Here is a 19,329-nt window from a genome sequence, read left to right on the forward strand (position 1 = left end):
GGGAAATAATGTGTACGAAGGAAAACGTTACAGTACAAGGTGGAAACGAGAATCAAAAGCGGTAACCCAACTGATGAAACAGAACGAAATTCCAGAAAGAGGCCACAGATACATGGTCACTTGATCTTCGACAAAGCTGATGCTGCAGGACAAGGACGCACGGTCTTCCTGACAGATGGCTCAGGGCCGACCAGCTATTGATATAAGAGACCATGTATCCTGACTCCTGTCTCCCACCACACACAAAGTACCAACTTCAGATGAAATACAGATCTAACTGTGAAGGGTGAAGCAATGAAGCTTTTAGGGGAAAAAATAGGAAAACATATTCGTGACCTTTAGCGGGCAGAGATTTGTTAAACACGACTCTAAACCCCTAAACATAAAACTTGGGCAAACTGAGCTGCATCCAAATTAAGGATTTCAGTTCCAGAAAAGAGCCAGTAGGAGAGTAAGTGAAGCCAGAATGAGGAAAGGTATCTTCAAGTAACTAAGAAAAAGACAGACTTCCCAACAGAAAAATAGGCTTGAGAGACTTGAGCAATCTCCAAAAGAAAATGCCCAAATGCCTGACGGACGTAAGAAAAAGTGCTCAACCTATCTGGTCTTCAGGAAACGCGTTTTAAAGCCACAGCGGCCACACTGAGACACAGATTTCTGCATGGGATGGTCACTGGAGGGCACTCTGGAAACAAGCACTTTTGCAGAGAAAAGGAGGCAGGCGAGTCAAAGGGGTCCAAGCGCTGGCCATTTCCACGGGCACAACACGACACAAACTCTGAACCATCCACCCCAAGCTCAGTTGTGAGGACGGTATGCAAACCGGTCCCAGAAAAGCAAGACAATCCATTTATGCTGTATTTAGGAAAACAAATTACCGGGATAGAAAAAGAAAAAAAAAAAGGGTTAAAATAAGCAACAGAGCAACTATTCACAACATCTATGAGAGCGTCACTACTAGCCCTTTGAGCCAACAACCCCACGTCTAGGCATCTATTCTGCAGGTGCACCTGTGCACGTATGAGCTGACGCCGTACAAGGTTATTCGCTGCAGCATTGTTCTTAATAGCGAAGGAGTATAAACATCCTGGTACCCACCACAGGGGATTAGTTTATAATACAAACGATTACACATCTGAACAATGCAGTGATATGCAATCGTAGAAAAAAATTAAGAGCTCAGAGTACTGGCTGTCTTCTGGGATCTGCGGGATAAATGTGAGAAAATAAGTTATGTTGTTATGACCACCCAATCTGTGGTATTTGTTCTGCAAAATAGGTATTCTGCAGCCTGAGCTGAAGTAGAGAATAGTGTGTCCATCGGCGCGGGCTGTGTATAAGGGGACGGGGAGCGTGCACAATCTCTACCTTCTCAGTTCTGCTGGGAGCCTAAAGCTGCTCTAAAAATAAAATCGATCTTTAAAGAACTGTTTTGACAGAACTATCAACAGGAAAATTCATAATCCTAAACCCCCCTTCATGATTAAATCAGAAATTTCAAGTGTGCCTGAGTGGCTCAGTTGGTTAAGCCTCCAACTTTATTTCAGGTCACGATCTCACAGTTTGTGGGTTCGAGCCCCACATTGGGCTGTGCACTGACAGCACGGAGCCTGCTTGGGATTCTCTTGTCTCCCCTCTCTCTCTGTCCTTCCCCTGCTTGTGTTCTCTCCCTCTCTCAAGAATAAAGAAATAAATAAACATAAAGAAAAAGAAAACTTAAAGCCCACAGAAATCCATTAGGAATGTGTGCGAGTTTTGTTTTTTTTTTTTTTTTAATCACACAGATCACGATTGGTTAACCTGGCTCATGGAACAAACTCTGCAGTGACGCAGCTGGGTGAGCATCTTATAGGTCATTGGCATCTTTGTCACCCATTGTTAGGGGTGTCAAGGGCACGTGTAATGCTTTAGCTTAATGGCTGGGCTGTTGATGACAGGGAGGAAGGACAGTACTCCTTTTCCTGAACACCTAGGAAAATCGAAGACACCAAATGAGTCCAATACAGGCAAGCTAGATGGAATCATATGCTCGTCTCATATACCGATACATTTCAAGGTATTTTTTAAATGCCACAGCTGAGAATCTGGCCAGAAAAGGATCATTGGTAGAGAGCACGAGACCATCTGTAGTCTGCAACAGCCTTTTTCTTTGAAAGAATTGTTTCTGTAATGTGTTTCCTGAACTCTAAATTTCTCAAGAGGGGCTCCTGGGTGGCTCAGTTGGTTAAGCATCCAACTTCAGCTCAGGTCATGATCTCACAGTTTGTGGGTTTGAGCCGCACATTGGGCTCTGTGCTGACAGCTTGGAGCCTGCTTCGGATTCTGTGTCTCCCTCCCTCTGTCCCTTCCCCACTTGTGCTCTGTCTCTGTCTCGAAAATGAATAAACATTAAAAACAATAAAAAGTAAAAGTTAAAAAATTTAAATTTCTCGGAAACAGATACTGTTTTATAGCAGAAATTTTGGATTAGAAAAGAGTAAAGAAGTGCCCGTGTGTAAGCAAATAAAACCACCAAACGAAATAACCCACTAACACACTGAGTCGACACAGGATGCATTAATCAAGAATAAAAAAAGGAAAGGGGTGCCTGGCTGGTTCAGTCGGTAGAGCGTGCAACTCCCTGCTAATCACTTGTCCACCTGCCTGGGGTGGGTTGATTACCTAGGAAAATAGAAATCACCAAGTCAATCCAATACAGGAAGAGATTTTTTTAAAACCTAAATATATCTGCAGATAAACTGCGAAGAAACTGAGACAGTCGTCAAAGAGCCTGCAAAGCAGTACAAGTGCAAATAACTCAGATGGGTGGGTTGTTTTAAACGGCAAGGAACAGATTGTTCTGATGCTGTTTGAACTGATCCATGAACGTAAAGACCGAAAACTTCCCATATTTAATAGCCAGGCTAGCATCACAGTGATACCAAACTCTGAGAAGGATGGCATTTAAAACCAGCCAATCAACCAGCCAAGCAAAAAACCCTACAACTCCTTCTCACTGAAGAAAAGAAGACCTAAAAGTCCTCGATAACTTATAGAATCCAGAAGTGCGTGGAAGGAATAATACCTCATGAGCAAATGGGAAGTTCACTGCAGAAATATTAGAATGATTCACTATTTTCACTATCATGAGATCTGTTGGTGTAATTCACCGTACTTATTGGTCAAAGGTTTAAACTCATAATATTGTGTCAATAAATTCCAAAAAGGCATTTGATAAAATCCGTGTATTCCCGGATCTTTTTTCCTTAACCTTAGAAAAAGACTTGTCTGTAACACACTAATACTATATATATCTCAAATCAAAGGCAAAGATACTTTTTGGTGACTACTAGAAGAAATTGCGGTTAAGCAAAACCAAGACTACAGTGCCAGCTGCAACATTATTTTCTAACCGTTCTGGAAGTGCTAACGGAAAGCCATTGGGTCCAGTCCTGAGAGCTGTTCCCCTTATACGGGCACCTAGCCAAGGGGACAAGAACAGGGCTGAGGCCCAGTCTGCTCCAGTCACCCTGTGAACCTCACACAAGGCTGAGGCAACTGGCAGAAAGAGGGACCTTTACTAATTGGTCCACTCAGAGGGCTTCCTTTATCTAATTGTTCTGCATAGTTGGGATGCCTTTAACTAACTGGAGGTACCTTTATCTAATTGGTGGGTGTCACCTTTTGGCAGTTTTTCAGCAGGCAGAGCATGCTGTATGACCTCTTGGTGGTCCTGTGCTACTATGGTCACATGATAGAATGAATCAAGAGGCATAAACATAGGTAAAGAGGAGACTAATCTATGATTATTTGCACATCATAAAATTGTATACACAGGGCGGCACCTGGGTGGCTCATCGGTTGAGCATCCAACTTCGGCTCAGGTCATGATCTCACAGTTCGTGGGTTCGAGCCCCGCATCAGGCTCCATGCTGACAGCTCAGAGCCCGGAGCCTGCTTCGGATTCTGTGTCTCCCTCTCTCTCTGCCCCTCCTCCACTCACACTCTGTCTCTCACTCTCAAAAAATAAATAAAACATTTGAAAATTTTTTAAAAAATTGTATACACAGGGAACCCAAAAGAATGACTGAAAAACCGTAGGAAACAGTGAAAAGAAGGTTGAAAAAAAAAAAGTATTAAAAGAAAAGCAATAACTTTCTTATAAACAAACCAGGTAGAAAAATATATTTGAGGAAAAGAGCATTTTTTCAATAGCAACACCAGAAGAAAACATGTAGGAAGAAATGTAATGACAAATATGCCCATATGACCTATATGAAGAATACCTTTACAGAGAAAAATGTAGAACTCTTATCAAGAGACATAAGAAAAGGGTCAAGTAAATGGGAGAGACAGATCTTGTCTTTGCATAGGAAGAGTCCATATGAAGATATAATTCTCCTAAATAGTTCTATAAAGTTTACATAGTGCCAGTAAAGATTTCGACAAGATTTTTAACAAACAGATTCAGAAGTTCATATGAATCACAAAGGTGTGAAATTAGGCAAGAAAATTCTGAAAGGGACAGATAATGACCAGGAACTATCCAAAAATTCAATTTATTGTTCTATAACTTCAGTAATTAAAAAATACCAGACTAGGATAGTAACAGCTCAATAAAAAAAAAAGAAGAAGAATCTGTATATATCCACCAAAGTAGACATGGGAATTTAGTATGTGATAAAACATTTCAAATTAACTGAAGAAATATCAATAACAGCATTGATGCCTGTTTGTTTAACAACGTAGGTGAAATCAGTTCTTTGAAAGACATAACCTACCAAAACTCACTCGAGAAGAAATAGGTAACCTGAATAGTTCTATTTCTACTAAAGAAATTGTATTCATAGTTACAAACATTCCAAGAAAGAAAATCCAGAATCAGATGGTTTTATTGGCAAATTCTAACAAACATTTAAGGAAGAAACAGTATTAATTCTATACAATCTCTTCCAGCACTTGGAAAAAGCGAGACTACTTTCCAACTCATTTTATGATGTCAGCATTACCTTGATACCAAATCCAGAAAAAAATATTATAAGGGTGACATATAACTAAAAACATAATAATAAGGCAAAAAGAAAAGTCTTTACTCTCGGATGTCATGATATTCCCAAGAAGTCTACAAAAATTTTTTACAACTAATAAGTATGTTTAGCAAGGTCCTAGGGGACAAGGTACGTATACAAAAATTGATCGTATTTCTATATACTAGTAAAGAACACATGGAAACCCAAAGTTTTTTCAAGGTACTATTTGTGATAATGACAATACTGATGAAATGAAATACTTAGGAATAAATCAAAATATGTGCAGAATCTAGATGAAAGAACACTAATGAAAGGTTTTTTTGTTGTTTTAAGAAATAAATGGAAAGGCATACCATATTCATGGACTAGAGAAGTCTGTACTATTAAGACATCACTTCTACTCACACTGAATTTTAGATTTAGTGCCATCTGAATCAAAATCTCTCCACTATAGTTTGTAGGCACCAACAAGCTGACTTTAAAATTCATATGAAATGAAAAAAAATCATATGAAATGGCAAAGGGAATAAAATAGTCAAAATCATTTTGAAAGAGGTACAAAATTGGACACATACTACCTCATTAAAGCTACACTAATCATGACAATATAATATTAGCTGAACCACAGGCAAGCCAACTATGGCCCATGGGCCAAATTCAACCCACTACAGCCCAGCCTACAAAGTTAAGATTGGTTTTGACTCCTTTTAATGGTTGGAAGATCTGCCCTCAACCACTGTTACTGAACAATGAATAGCTTTGAAGTTAGCTTTTACAGCGCTCATGTGTGAAGCTTACACTGCAGTACAGTCATTTAAATCACAGCCAACATTGTTTGAATCACAAGTAATCGCAAACCATTGTAAGCACTTCGCATGCTATCAAAAGATAAAACAAGAAATGAAATCTCCATTCCCACACAAATTCACAGCAGATATATCTTCCAAGCTCAGACTACAGTTCCAGCAGCATTTTTTCCACATTTTTACTCGATGTGTAAGTACAAAGGAAATCCTCATATTTCAAAATCCATTTAACTGCGTTTGAAGAGTTTCTGCCTCACCTTCAATTGGTGGCGATTAATCTATAATGTAATGACATGCTAAAAGGCAAATATCAAGAGAGGAATCTAACCGAATTCTATAAATGCCATTCAAGCCATGAATACACTCCACTGAAATCATATTCATGGTGAAACACACGAAATCTTATTACAAGTCAGTTTTAACAGATGAAGGTTTACAATAAATTTTGATGGTAGGGGATGCTGCCTTTGAACCCCAGCAAAGCAATATGTTATCCCATAAAAAAAAAAGAACTTCATTTTTCTCATTAGTAGATACATATTGCAAAAAATATACATTTTCAATTATACAAATGTCACTAATAAAATTTTTGTGGAAACTTGTGTCTTCTATAACAAGTATCTGTATGATGTCCTGAATGTTGCCTCTTGGCATGCAGAACCTAAAAAATGTGCTACCAGGCGCTTTACAGAAAAAACACACAAAATCCTGGACTGAAAGATTAAAGATACACAGATCAATGGAACAGAAGAGTCCAAAAATAGATCTTCACACATGTGGTCAATTTTCCACAAAAGGGCAGATCAGTGGAAAAGGAAGTGTCTTTTTCACGGATGGTGGTGGAACAGCTGGAATCCACGTTTGGGGCGCAGGAGTAAACCTCCACTTTGGTCGGTACTTCAATCCATTATACAAAATGAATTCAAAATAGAGCATTGGGGGGTACCTGGGGGGGCTCAGTCGGTTAAGCATCTGACTCTTGATTTCAGCTCCAGCCTTGATCTCAGGGTCGTGAGTTCAAAGCCCTGCATTAGTCTCCAGGCTGGGCTTGGAGCCTACTTAAAAAAAAAAATAGGGCATTGACCTAATTGCAAAGCCTAAAACCCTAAAACTTCTAACACACACACACACACACACACACACACACACACACACACACACACACAAATGTCTCCCATGACCTCAGATTAAACAAAGATTCCTGAGATACGACACCAAAAGCATAAAAGAAAATTTGAAAAATCAGACTTCATCAAAATTGAAACCTTTTTCTCTGCAAAAGATTAACAGAGTGAAGAAACAAGGCACAGATTGGGAGAAAATATTTGTAAATTGCTGATCTGACAAAGGAGCTGCATGCAGAGTATATAAAACTCTCAAAATTCAACAGTAAGAAAACCCAATTTTTAAAGATGTTCAAAAAGGATATATATATATATACATACATACATATATATGTACATATATATATATACATACATATATATGTACATATATATATATATATATATATATATATATATATATATGGCAAATCAGCCCATGAAAAGATGCTCAGCATTATCAGTCATTAGGAAAAGCAAATTCGAACCACAATAAAATACTACTACATAGCTACTAGAATGGCTGAAAAAAAAATTTTAAGAGGTGGCAAAGTTACAGAGCGACTGGACTTCTTATATACCGCCAGGGGTGATGCAAAATGGCACAGTCACATGGGAAAATATTTTGGCAGTTTCTTGTGGTTTCTTTTAAAGCTAAACACACGCTTCCATACAATTCAACAATCCTATTTCTAAGGTTTTACCTAAGTAAAATTAATGTTTATTTTCAAACACACAAAAAACGTTTGTTTTTTTTTTAACCCAAGAACCTATATACAAATTATTAATAGAAGGCTTTACTCAAAAGCTCCCCCAAACTAGGAACTGGACCCTCGCTAAGTGCCAAACACTTTTCGAAGTATTCTGTGTGTTTTCGTGCTGTGAATGCTCACGACAATCCTAGGAAGTGAGTACTGTGTGATCCCCACTTTGCATAAGGGAACCAAGGTACAGGGAGGTTACGTCAGGCATTAAGAGCTGGGATTTAAGGGTGCGTGGCCACAGTCCGTAACCATATTTTAACCACTACAATATTAATTCCTCTGCATCACGGAATGAAGGAGTATGTGTATAACCCTTGGTCTAGCGTGAATCCCATGGAAACATTCAGAGAAATCCTATTCTAAAAATTCTGCATTGACTACCACCAACTTAGGTACTGCTGTACAAGAAAGTACATATATAAGCATATATAGTTACAGTTAGGCAGGGAGATAGTGTTTGTACCTCTGCAAAAGAAATAGCTGCTGACGTATTGGTTTCATTTTTGAGATGCTTTAGTGTGTGTAAGTATATATACGTGCCAGCCGACTTTTGCAATGACAAGGTTTAGTGCCTTTTGTAAAGCCATAGCTTTGCTTATGAGTGTCACCATGGGCTTTAACTTTTGCCATGAATCTTGACAAATGTCTGAGCCACAGGACTCCCAAGGAGAATTCCATGCAATTTCTTGGCATGCTTTCACGCTATTTGAATGTAATTTACATACCAGAGACTGTTAAAGGGTCCCGGAACCTGACTGCCTGGCTCCTGGTCTCACCTCTACTGTGTAACTCTGAACAAATTCCGACCCTTATCTGGACCTCCACTTGGAATAGGACACCGGATGGAGCACCTAGGCTTAGTGGGCCTCGAGCAGAGATGTGATTGTTGACAAATACCAGAAGGGTCCAGCCCTCTGCGCACAGTTGTTCGTGACCAAGTGCCCAGAGCCTGGAATCTTCCCACAGAACATCTTCCTTTGCCATTGACCTTCATACCCTCTCAGTTCACGATTACAGTGGCTGATAATAGTTACCATGCGAGCACCCTAACAGGATTAAGAACAAAGGTATAAGTTAGTACTCCGCATGTGTCCGTCTTGGTCTGCATGCTCCCTCTTCCTGTACCCCCACCTTCCCTTCTGTCTGAGGGAAGTCTGAGTCAGCCAGCTCTGATCCTGGATTTGGTTATGCAGAACGCTCTCAGGTTTAGAAAGGGATGGAAAAAAGATTGCAAGGTGTAACCAATATAACTTAGAAATGGCAAGGATTGGTTCTTGAAAGAAAGATTGAATGAGGAAGAGGCTAGTCAGCCAGGCTTACGGAGTCTCCCGGCAGACACTTGGGTTGGGAGGGAGGGGGTGATGGGGAGAGAGGGTCTTTAAGATGCTTGCGACCCATTAATAATCCCCCCCACACACACATACACACCACTCTTATAATTGCATTCAGTTCTTTTGTTTTTGTTTGGGGGTGGTTTTTTGGTTTGGTTGGTTGATGTGGTTTTTCTTGTTTTTGTTATGGGGGTTTTGTATGCTCATTATAGAGACCAGGCTTTGGGAGTCTCTAGCTATACCCACGTAGCACTATCATTTCTTTTGCATGTGTGCGGCAGGCATTGTGATAAGCATTTATGCGTTTTCTCATTTGACCCTAAAACAAAATACTTTCGAGTTCGGTATGACTAGTATCATCACTTTGATTTTAGGGATAGGAGATGGAGGTTCTGAAAAGTCAAATGACGTGCCCACACCAGTTAAAGGGCCAGGGCCAGATGTGAAGCCAGGTCTTCTCACTCTTTCATTCAGCAACTATTTACCAAGTGCCGCCTCTGTGCCAGGCATTCTGGGACCCTGAGATGTAGCCATGAAGTAGACAAAGTCCCTTGTCTCTTGGAGCCCACGTTGTAGTGAGGGAGACAGAGGGAAGGAAAGCCAACAAATGAGTAAGTAAACAGCACCACTTCAGATGGTAAAAGACAAGGGGCCCCTCAATCACTAATCCTCGGGAGTCTTTGGGTGGCTGGGGCAGAAGCCTCCAGACTGGGGTCATTACTTTACGGTTCTATCGGCCGCGTCCCGGTCGCGGAGATGCGCTGGGAGCGGCCGGAGCCGGGCTGGCAGCAGGCGGCGCCCCAGGTGCGTCCCCGGGACCGCTGCGGGGAAGCCCCGCCGCCGGGCCGCTGAGCTGCAGGTGCGCCTCTGGTGCCGAGGTCCGGAGTCGTAGGCCCCTGGCAGCGCTCAGTCCGGGCACTGGGGACCCGAGCGGGCCGGCCCGCGGCGACTGTTGGCCCCGCGCCTCCCTGCCCCGCGCACGAGACTCAGGCCCCAGCCCCTCGCCCAGTCCCGCCCCGCCCCTGCCACGCGACCTCACCGCCCCCCAGGGGATCCCTGGGCAGCCTCAGGACCTGTCTGCACCAGGTGACTCTGCCCCTGCCTTGGGACACTCCCATCCATGGTCGACCCCAACTCAACCTCAGGACCCTCTCAGCTCCAGATGCCCCCAGGCTGACCCGTATCCCTCCTGAGGGACCCTCCCGTCGGAGGTGACCCGGACCCTGTCAAAGGCTCAAAACAGCCAAAGTAAAACCAATGAATCACCGAAGTCGTAATCAGCCAAACTTTATTGTGCACGCACCAAAATGAATTTGCAGACCAGGAAGGAAGCTCGGGGGATATATTGTAATAGAGCAGCTCCCACAGCGGGACAGCGGAGACTGTTCCTCACAGCGCTTCGTTACAACATTGCACTTTTCGGGGGCCATCTGTCAACCTCGGCACATAGTTCACGTTTTGCTCATCATTTCCAGAGGCACAGCAAGAAATGATCCAAGTCAAGTTCACCCTGCCAAAAGAGGCCACAATAAGCTCTGCTCCCAGGACTAAACTGGCTCTGTCTGCTCAGGGACCCTGCAAGGCTGGTCTCGGTTTGTTTCTGATTTTAACCACCCTAACCCACGACCTTCCTGCTGAGGTGACCCCGACCCTGAATCACCACCCGCAGGCCTCCCCGCCCTTCTCCTCTCCGCCCCATGACCCTGGACACACCGCAGGATGCTGGGCCTTCCAACCCTCCCTGCGGCCGTTTTCTAGAAGGTTCCTCCCCCTCTGTCCAGAGCTCCCAGGGCCTCCCCGCCCGGCCGGCAGTCCGAGCCAGGCCCGAGGCGGCCACTCTCCCTCCCTCAGCGACACCGGGGCCCGCGCTCAAAGAAGAACAGTGCTGGGGGCAATGGCTGAACGGCCGGGGAAGGTCGAGGTTCGGGAAGCGACTGCGGCAGCCGCTGGAAGCGCAGGTGCACGCCACGACGCCCCGCCCCGCTCTGCCCTAACCCCGCCGGGAGCCCGGCGCCCCCTGCCGGTCGCGCGCGGGTGCGCGGGGTCTGCGCAGGCGCGGGCGGGGCGGGGCGTCCGGGCGGGCCGGGCACCCGCAGGGTTGGCGTACTGCGCACGCGCGAGCCGGCCGGCGCGCCCCCTGCAGGAGCTCGAGCCGTCCGGTCAGCCCCGCCGCGGGTTGCAGGTGCCCCCTCCCAGCCGGGCGGCCCAGCCGCTGTCACCACCGGCGGTCGTCGCCGCCGCCGCCGCGAGGCCGAGCGCAGCCGGGCCCGAGGCCGGGGACCCCGCGAGAGGGCAGCGCGCCGGCCGCCGCCGCCCTGGCGCCGAGGGTCGGTGAGTGCCGCCGGGACCCGCCACGCGCGCTCGCTTGCTCCGGAGGCTCGCGGCAGCCCCCCGCCCGGCCGCCTTCCTGCCGTGGCCGCCCCCCTCCCCCCTCCCCCCGCCCATCACTCTGCGGCCGTCACCCTCCCGGCACCCCGCCCCGGCGCGGCAGGTGCACCTCCCGTGGAGGCAGCGCCTGGCCACCGGGACTCTGGCTTCCCCTCGGGCCGAGCCTCTGGGCGTGTCCCCCTCCTCGAGAGCGTCTCCCTCCCGCCGGCCCCCGAGCTGGACGTGCCGCCGCACCCTTTGTGCCGAGCCCGGGAGGGGGCACAGGCGGCACCCGCTGGCCTTGGTCCTGAGGCACCCGGAGCATCCGCCCGCCAGAGCCTTTCAGCCCTCAGGCCGGGAGCCCCGGCAGGGCCGCCGGGATGCTGCTGGCTCATCCCTCGTTCAGAGAGATTCCCAGTGTGGGTGGGAGTCCTTCCCCACCCTGGAGTCCGCCTCATTCCGGGAGCCAGAATGGGGGGCCAGGGGTCCACTGTTCATGGTGGGAGTTGTGTGGTGGACAGAAAGGCAGGGACGCCTGGCCTGGGTGGAGAGGCCTGCAACCGCTCTCAGTAACCTCTGGAGTCGGTATGAATTTGCGTTTACACCTGTGTTGGCGTTCAGACAGTACGCTGTCGCTTCATGAGGGCCGGTTTTGTCTCCTGCACCAGGGTTTAGGACAGGTGTGTATTTGGTTCATGAATGAGTGCCCTGGTCACTTCCTTGGACGTCGCCTAATTAAAGCCCATCACCTTACAGGGTTTATTTCTGTGTGCTGGCTCCTTTGCCTCCTGAACTTCGAGCCCACTTACTGCCACGACTGGATCTTGTCGGGCTCGCATTCCCAGCACATAGCCAGAGTCTGGCACATAACAGGCACTCAAGAAACGCTTGTTGAATGGGTGGCTGACACCCTGAGACAGAGCCAGGGCCTGGGCAAGATGCAAATGAAAGTCAGCCTGGCTTTTTTTTCCTACTGAACACCTGTGTCATTTGATTGGGAACGTTTTGGGGCTGCCTTTTGTAAACCTGAAAGGATAAAGGTTGTTTTACAAAGTTCGTGTCAAGGGAAAATAAGAAAAAAAAAGGAGAACAGGTAAAAATGGATGGCCTGGGAATCCCCTCACCTGTTTTTCAACTCCTTGCAGATTTTTTTTTTCACGGCACACTTGGTCATCACATCTGGCAAACAGGATGACATCGTTCCCCCTCCGAGGCCATCTCCCATCATCCTGATGAGACAGCCATTTGAACAAGACAGAGCAGCTCAGGTTGTTCCTTCAAAGACATTAGCCTTACACGGTGCATGTGCCGGTCTCCTGGGAACCTGTTTTGACTTGGTCTCGAGTGGGAAGGCCCAGGGAGGACTCCCTCCGTGACTGTTTGTTCTCTAGCCCTGCTTCCCACGACGACAGTAGACCTATCCGCTCTCGAGTCAGTGAGGGGGAAAGCATTCTAGAAGTCTGGGGAGAAGGATGGGCAAGGCTCTAGCATGACGGAAAGACCGATTGGATGTGATCCCTGCTCTTGGGACCCTTAGGATGTTGCTAGAGTATGATTTATTCACCAGTAGCTGTGACGTAAGACAGGTTGAGATAAGTAGCAAGCGAGGCATCAGCAAAGCTGCCGCAGGCGTCCAGAGGCTGAGGCGCGAGAGCTGAACCCTGACTGCGTGTCAGAATCGCTAGGAACGGGGGAGCCTGGGCACATCGGTCAGTTAAGCATCTGAGTCTTGATTTCAGCTCAGGTCATGATTGCGTGGTTCATGAGAGTGAACCCCAAGTTGGGCTCTGCAGTAACTGTGGGGAGCCTGCTTGGGATTCTCTCTCTCCCTCTCTCTTAGCCCCTCCCCCACTCGCTCATGCTTGCACACACCCTCTCTCTCTCTCTCAAAATAAATAAACTTAAAAAGAAAAAGGAATCACCCAGGAATGAGTCCCGTGCCCAGACCAGAGCCTAGAATCTTCCGAAGTGGGCCTCTGATGTCAGTTTCTGTCTTGAAGCACCCCCAGAATATTCTGTCGTGCAGCCAGGATGTCCACGGCTGCTTCTCAGAGGGGCTTGGACCGGACTGGGAAACGATTTTCCAAGAAGACAAAACCCCAAAAGTCCCAGGCCCCTGTGGGAAAGTGTATGGTGTTGTCCCACTGTCCCTGTCCCGGGAGACTTGGGCTTTGCTCATCCCCCGAATGGCTCAGAGATTCAGAGTCAACAGGCAGACAGGTACCTTTGCAGGAGCCGAGTAATGAGCCTGAGCCGTGGTTACCTCTCCCTGGGGGCCCTCAAGTGCCTCATTACCTCATCTCCTCCACCTAGAGAGGCAGGACAGAACAGGGATGGGACCAAGGCTCCAACAGGGCTGAGGGAAACAGGAGCTAGCACAGGCTTTGTGGGACTCTGTCCTGGGCCACACCTTCGACTTAAAAGTACACCCCACCAAGCCCTGCCAGGTGACGAGCTTCACTATAGACTCGGAGCTCTGCGACCCTAAGGGGACACCCTGGATGGGGTGGGCGGTGCTGGTGAGCGTGAGGCCAGCAAACCACTGGCGGTCCAATGCAAGTGACCACAGCCTTGAACCCAGCCTCCGGCGGCTCTCGGACAATGACCAAGGCTTGTGGATCTGTTCCCACCTCATCTATGCAGGGGCCACTCGGGTAAATACATCGTCCACCAGCTGTTTCTTGTGTGCTGATATGCATCAAAGAATTTGAGCTTGTACCACATGGGTTTTAATTATTTATTTGTTAAGTAGAGCCGTGTACTAGTGTCCTGAAAATCACAGACCTAAATACATACAGAAATACAGACCTTTTAAAGGGACAAGAGGCAAAGCAAACACGATTAAATTTGTTCCACATATTGACGCTACCAGACCAACCTTAAAAACATGTGCTGTTTTTATGATTATTTTTTTAAGTAATCTCTCTGCCCAGCTTGGGGCTTGAACTCCCAACCCCCAGATCAAGAGTTGTATGCTCTGCCGACAAGGCCAGCCAGGCACCACCCTCGTATGTTGTTTCTAAAAGAAAGCCTTGTGAGCAAGTCTCCATCCCATTTATTTTAATTTTTTTAATGTTCATTTATTTTTGAGAGAGAGAGAGAGAGAGAGAGAGCAAGCAGGGGAGGGGCAGAGAGAGAGAGAGAGGGAGACACAGAACCTGAAGCAGGCTCCAAGCTCTGAGCTGTCAGCACAGAGCCCGATACTGGGCTCGAACCCACGGACCGCGAGATCATGACCTGAGCTGAAGTCGGATGTTTAACCAACTCCATCCCATTTATGAAGCCTTGGTGAAACCTGAGTCCCCTGGTCGGCAGGTCTGGCTCTGGGTTCTGTGTATTTCAGTTCCTGGTTCTGGTGGTGTCACAGGGAAATGCCATGTTCACAACGTCACTTGTGAAGCCACACAGACCGCGCTCCCAGCTGGGAGACTTGCCTTTCACTCCTGCTTATCAGCCTGCGAGGGTTCTTGGGGCCCTAGGCATTCAGGGGCTGTCGGGGCAGGGAAGCTTCTGGCGCCCGAGGTTCCTGGAGTGTGGGTATGAGCGTGTGTGTAGATGGCTCTCTTGCAGCGGACACCCACTCCAAACACCCTTCCGAGCTCTGGGGTTTAGTTTGAAAAGCCGCAGCTCTCACGCCTTGTCACCTTTTCTTTGAAGGGACAGGTTCGAGTGTGTTGGCTTAAAAGAAATCAGCTAGCTGACATACTCACGCAGTCATTCGCCATTGAGTAAAAGAAAAGGCCTCTTGGAAGAGAGTTTGCATTTCCTCCTTACGTGCTGAGTCCTGAGATAACCAATGAGCCTCCCGGTCACTGACGGTGTTCACGGTCACTTCCCAAGTCCCGACAAAGTATCAGAAAGCTTCAGCTGTGATTTCGTTTGTTTGTTTTAATTGAGCACAACGCATCATATCCCGAGTCATGTGAAGCCCCAAGACGGGGGCGAGGCTCCAAGCACAGCGGTGGGCGGGGGCCCAGGGCCACGCCGTGTCTCAGAGCCCCTCCTGCCCCCCGGGGTGCGTGGCCCCCAACACACAGGCCAGCAGGACTGCCACGGTCCTTTCGTGTACTGAGTGTCGGTAAAGCCCATTTGTCCCTCAGTTTTAAAGAAAAATACTTAACAAGTGCAATTTGTCACCGTCTATTCTAGTAGGTCGTCTTGCTAACCCAACTCACAGCTCAGTAGTGGGGTTCACTGGCAGGCACCAGACTCTATGAACGTGCCTGCTGTTTTCAGCCTGTGTTTCACGGTGTTTATTTATTGGTATTAAGACACTGTGTCTGCAGAATCCATTGAAATAGACATTTTCATGTTCATTGGGCACCTCCCTGCAAAACAACCCAGAGATCGTGGATCAACAACTGAGGAGCAGCATTACTGCCCTCCCCCAACCCCGCTGCCTTCTCGGCACAGCGGCACAGCGTCTGAGGCCTCAGTCCACTTCCCTTTCTGGCTCATTCCCTGCTGCTCCCTCCCCAGGCGCTAAGAACTACGGCCGCTCCCCACCACATACTCTTCCACTTTTCCGTGATCTTATCCTGCCCCCCCCCCCCAGCTACTGGGACACTCGAGACTGGCCTCCCTTGTCACCCACCCCAGGAGCCTTCCCAGAGCCTCCCTCCCCCACATCGTGCGCACGCACACAATAAACCCGATCTTCTCCAGAATCTCCCGACGCCTCCTTTGGCTCAAGCCACGGCACTTACGGTACACGTACGCGTTCGCAGGCTGTGAGCATCTTGGGTTAGGAATGTTGTGATTCCCATTTCCAAACCCTCGGCACCCCTTGCACAGCAAGAACTTGGCAGATGTCTGTTGGATGAATCAATGCTTTTTTGTCTTGTGTATCGTAGAAGATTCTACCCACAAGCATTAATTAAGTATCTATTTGGCGTGTACACACGTAGGCCTTTACTACCAATGACTGTTGTGGACTCCCTGTGTCGATGAGGAAATGCCTCCCTAGCTGAGACAGGTCCTCACCAACCTGACTCCTCAGGAAAAGCGCCGAGTCCCGGCCAGCGCCACCAGAAAGGCCCTGTCTCTGTTCCACGCCCGTGGAACGGATGTGCTTTTCTGCTACCTGTGTGACACGCGGAGGGAGGCCCAGCTTTATGGAGACCCCCCCCCCCCCCACTTCTCACCGTGCCGTCCTCCAGCCTGGGCAGACTTAGGCTCCCCTGGGAGGAGATGCACTGAGCTCAGGATGTGACAGGAGCTCGTGACCCAAGGGCATGTGCCCTGCACCGGGGCTCTGGCCATTTCCCCTTGCTGGTCTCGAGGCCGCCTCGGCAGTGACCTCTCTGAAAGCATTAATGCCACCCTGTTCCTTATCGGCTGAAATGAAACCTGGTTTTGCACGAGCACACAGACGGGGTGGGGGGGACATGTTCCAGCCCAGAATGGGAAAGCACAGGTGAGGCAGTGGAGGTGCGTGGGCGTCTCGGCGCACCCTAAAGAACCCCGCCAGCGAGGCATCTGCACAGTCACAGTGCCCGTGAACTAGCACGACCCACAGGTCTCGAACGCACGCAAGTTGCTGGAAAAACCATCTGTAGAGGAATCCTGTGCGCCACTCTGAGAGCCCTCAGGAGCTAGCAGGCCACAGTGTGCGCTGACTGTGGACCAATTCAGTGACTCACCTAAAAAGCAAACATCGAAATACTCAACGCTTTGTGTAAAGTTTAATATTTTAACAGTGAACAAACAAAGCTTTTAGTGGGGGCGGGGGGAAGCTTTCCCTTCCCCTCGTGGCTCTGCCCCTGAGGAGCGAAGGGAGCCCCACAGGGGAAGTTCTCAGCGGCTCTTATGGGGCGGAGGTGGCGGCTTTGCAAGTGGCCCCCGCCTGAGTGTTTGCCGTGGGGTGGAAGGCGCGGGGCTGGCTCCAGGTCGCCGTCACCGCCACTTCTGGGGACGCTGTGCCTCCGCGTTGAGTGTTTGAAGCAACTTTTAACTTCCTTTCCTCATGTACCTTTGCTTTCATAACCAGAAAGTTTCCCAGATTTTGTAATTCTGGGAATCTCCTTTAAATTTCTTTTCGCTGGAGCAGACCGGAAGCAAGTACGGCATCGGTTGGGACTTTGGATGGCGCCGGGCGTGCGTGAGGCCACGGGCCCGGTGCCGGACAGACACAGAAATAAACACCTATCAAAGTGGCGGGGCTCCAGGAGTATTTTCTGTGTGATTTCTAATGTTACATTGTGGGAGCGACACATGTGATTTTATAAAGATGTCGACTACTTTCAGGATCCACGGGGATGTGGTAGTTAGGAACACAGGCAGGGAGGGTCACGTCCTGGCTCTGCAGCTTTCTTACTGTGCGATCCCGGGTCAGGTGCTTCCTCCTCTCTTTGTAAGAGCGGAGACGGCCGAAGCCAGGGCTAGAGGAGCTCTAGAAGCATAAAAATGATGTGAATGCTTCTCTCTCCATGCATCGGGGGGAACGAAGACCCACCCCTGCGGCCTCTGTCCCCCTGAATCCTTCTTTCTCTGTTATCGGATCTGCTCTGTCTTAAGTAACACACTTGCAATCCGTTTTGCTGTTCGTTTTCTAACTTGGTGAGAGGTGTTCCATGATCGCTTTCCACGTTTTGCTCTAGAGCCCTCCCTTCGCCCAGAGGTGCCCAAGAGTCATGCCAGCGAGCCCCGGGCCCCTCCTGATGTCCCGTGAGGCATCAGCCACCCTGCCGCACTCGAGAGGCCCGCAGGCCCCACCCCAGAGCCCTCGAAACAGAGCTGCGTCCTCCCAGCCAGTCGTGCCGTAGCCCTGGAGGGAGACCGCGGCCGGGAGCCTCTGCCAGGACCCAGGTCAGTTCGCGGGTGCTGCTGTTGCCTCGTAGGGACTGCGGGAACACGCTCGGTCTAACCTTGTGCCCTCCCCAGCCCTCAGCCGGGAGAGGCAGGATTAAGCACGGGGATGTGTCCTTTCTTGGCCAGACTTTCCCAGCAAAGGAAGTCCTCTACTTCTCTGACCAGAAGACTTCCTTGAACCGTGACCTTTTTGTATTTCCATCTTGATAGAGGAAGAAAGTTCAACCCGGCTGGGTGCCCGTCCGCCTGTCCTGGGGATGACGGGCCCCGCTTGAGGAAGTGCTTTCCCGTCTTAGCCTAACCCGCTTCTGGAAACCTTTTATAAACCACAGGCCCTCACGGGTCTCACGAAACCACTGCTCTTTTATTAACTGTCCACAACTGATTTTATGACAGTTTTTCCACCTTGTTAATTTTGAAAGAATTTGGATAATTTATTAAGTCACTACTTCATAGCACTCCATACTATTTCAGCTTTCATGCCTTCACGTTTTAACCATGCAGTTAATTAAAAGCGTATCTTAGGTTAATTTGTAAGTAACTTCTCTGAGTTGCGCTCTCTACCGGTATTTGTTGACTACTCTCGAACGCATCAATTTTGAGCATCGTTAGACGGATCTGCACCGCCACTTAACTAAAGAAAGCAAGAGTTTCATTTTAAAAAGAGCTTTCCTGGAAATGACTCTGACCGACTGAGGCCAAATGTAAAGTTGGCCTTTTTTTTTTTTATTTTCTTTTTAATGTTTATTTATTTTTGAGACAGAGAGAGCATGAACGGGGGAGGGTCAGAGAGAGGGAGACACAGAATCCGAAACAGGCTCCAGGCTCTGAGCTGTCAGCCCAGAGCCCGACGCAGGGCTCAAACTCACGGACCTCGAGATCATGACCCGAGCCGAAGTCGGCCGCTCAACCGACTGAGCCACCCAGGCGCCCCAAAGTTGGCCTTTTTAAGAAAACCCACGAGTTCTCACTCCGCCTGCAGGGTCTCCCGGCGGCTTCTCCGGGTGGTGGTGTTAGCGTGCGGTGCGCTCACGGAGGAACGGTTCCCTAGCCATTTGTCCGAGCGTTCGCGCCTCTTAACTGCCCCTGGTTGTGTGGGGTTGTTTCCGCCCGTGTGCGGAGCCACTTCGTTGAACTCA

General features: G+C 48.5%; 2 protein-coding genes and 1 long non-coding RNA gene across 3 annotated transcripts in view; 1 reads left to right on the plus strand and 2 right to left on the minus strand.

The window, feature by feature from the left end:
* The window catches only part of LOC122210246 (ATP-binding cassette sub-family A member 17-like), an 87,887-nt gene extending 77,937 nt beyond the window's left edge, over positions 1-9,950 (minus strand). Inside the window, 1 exon segment of the mRNA XM_042922850.1 lies at positions 9,735-9,950. The gene's annotated coding sequence lies outside the window, so the exon portion shown is untranslated.
* A 334-nt stretch (positions 9,951-10,284) lies between these two features.
* Positions 10,285-11,034, minus strand: LOC122210249. Its single transcript, XR_006197982.1, has 2 exons — positions 10,727-11,034; positions 10,285-10,523 (listed from the first exon to the last, which is right to left on the minus strand). It is a non-coding gene; the product is annotated as an uncharacterized LOC122210249 (long non-coding RNA).
* Positions 11,035-11,264: 230 nt separating this feature from the next.
* The window catches only part of ABCA3 (ATP binding cassette subfamily A member 3), a 45,255-nt gene continuing 37,190 nt past the window's right edge, over positions 11,265-19,329 (plus strand). The window contains exons 1-2 of the mRNA XM_042922852.1: positions 11,265-11,344; positions 17,980-18,187. The gene's annotated coding sequence lies outside the window, so the exon portion shown is untranslated. The remainder of the gene's footprint in view (positions 11,345-17,979; positions 18,188-19,329) is intronic.

This window comes from Panthera leo, chromosome E3 (assembly GCF_018350215.1).
Source record: "Panthera leo isolate Ple1 chromosome E3, P.leo_Ple1_pat1.1, whole genome shotgun sequence".
NCBI lineage: Eukaryota > Metazoa > Chordata > Mammalia > Carnivora > Felidae > Panthera > Panthera leo.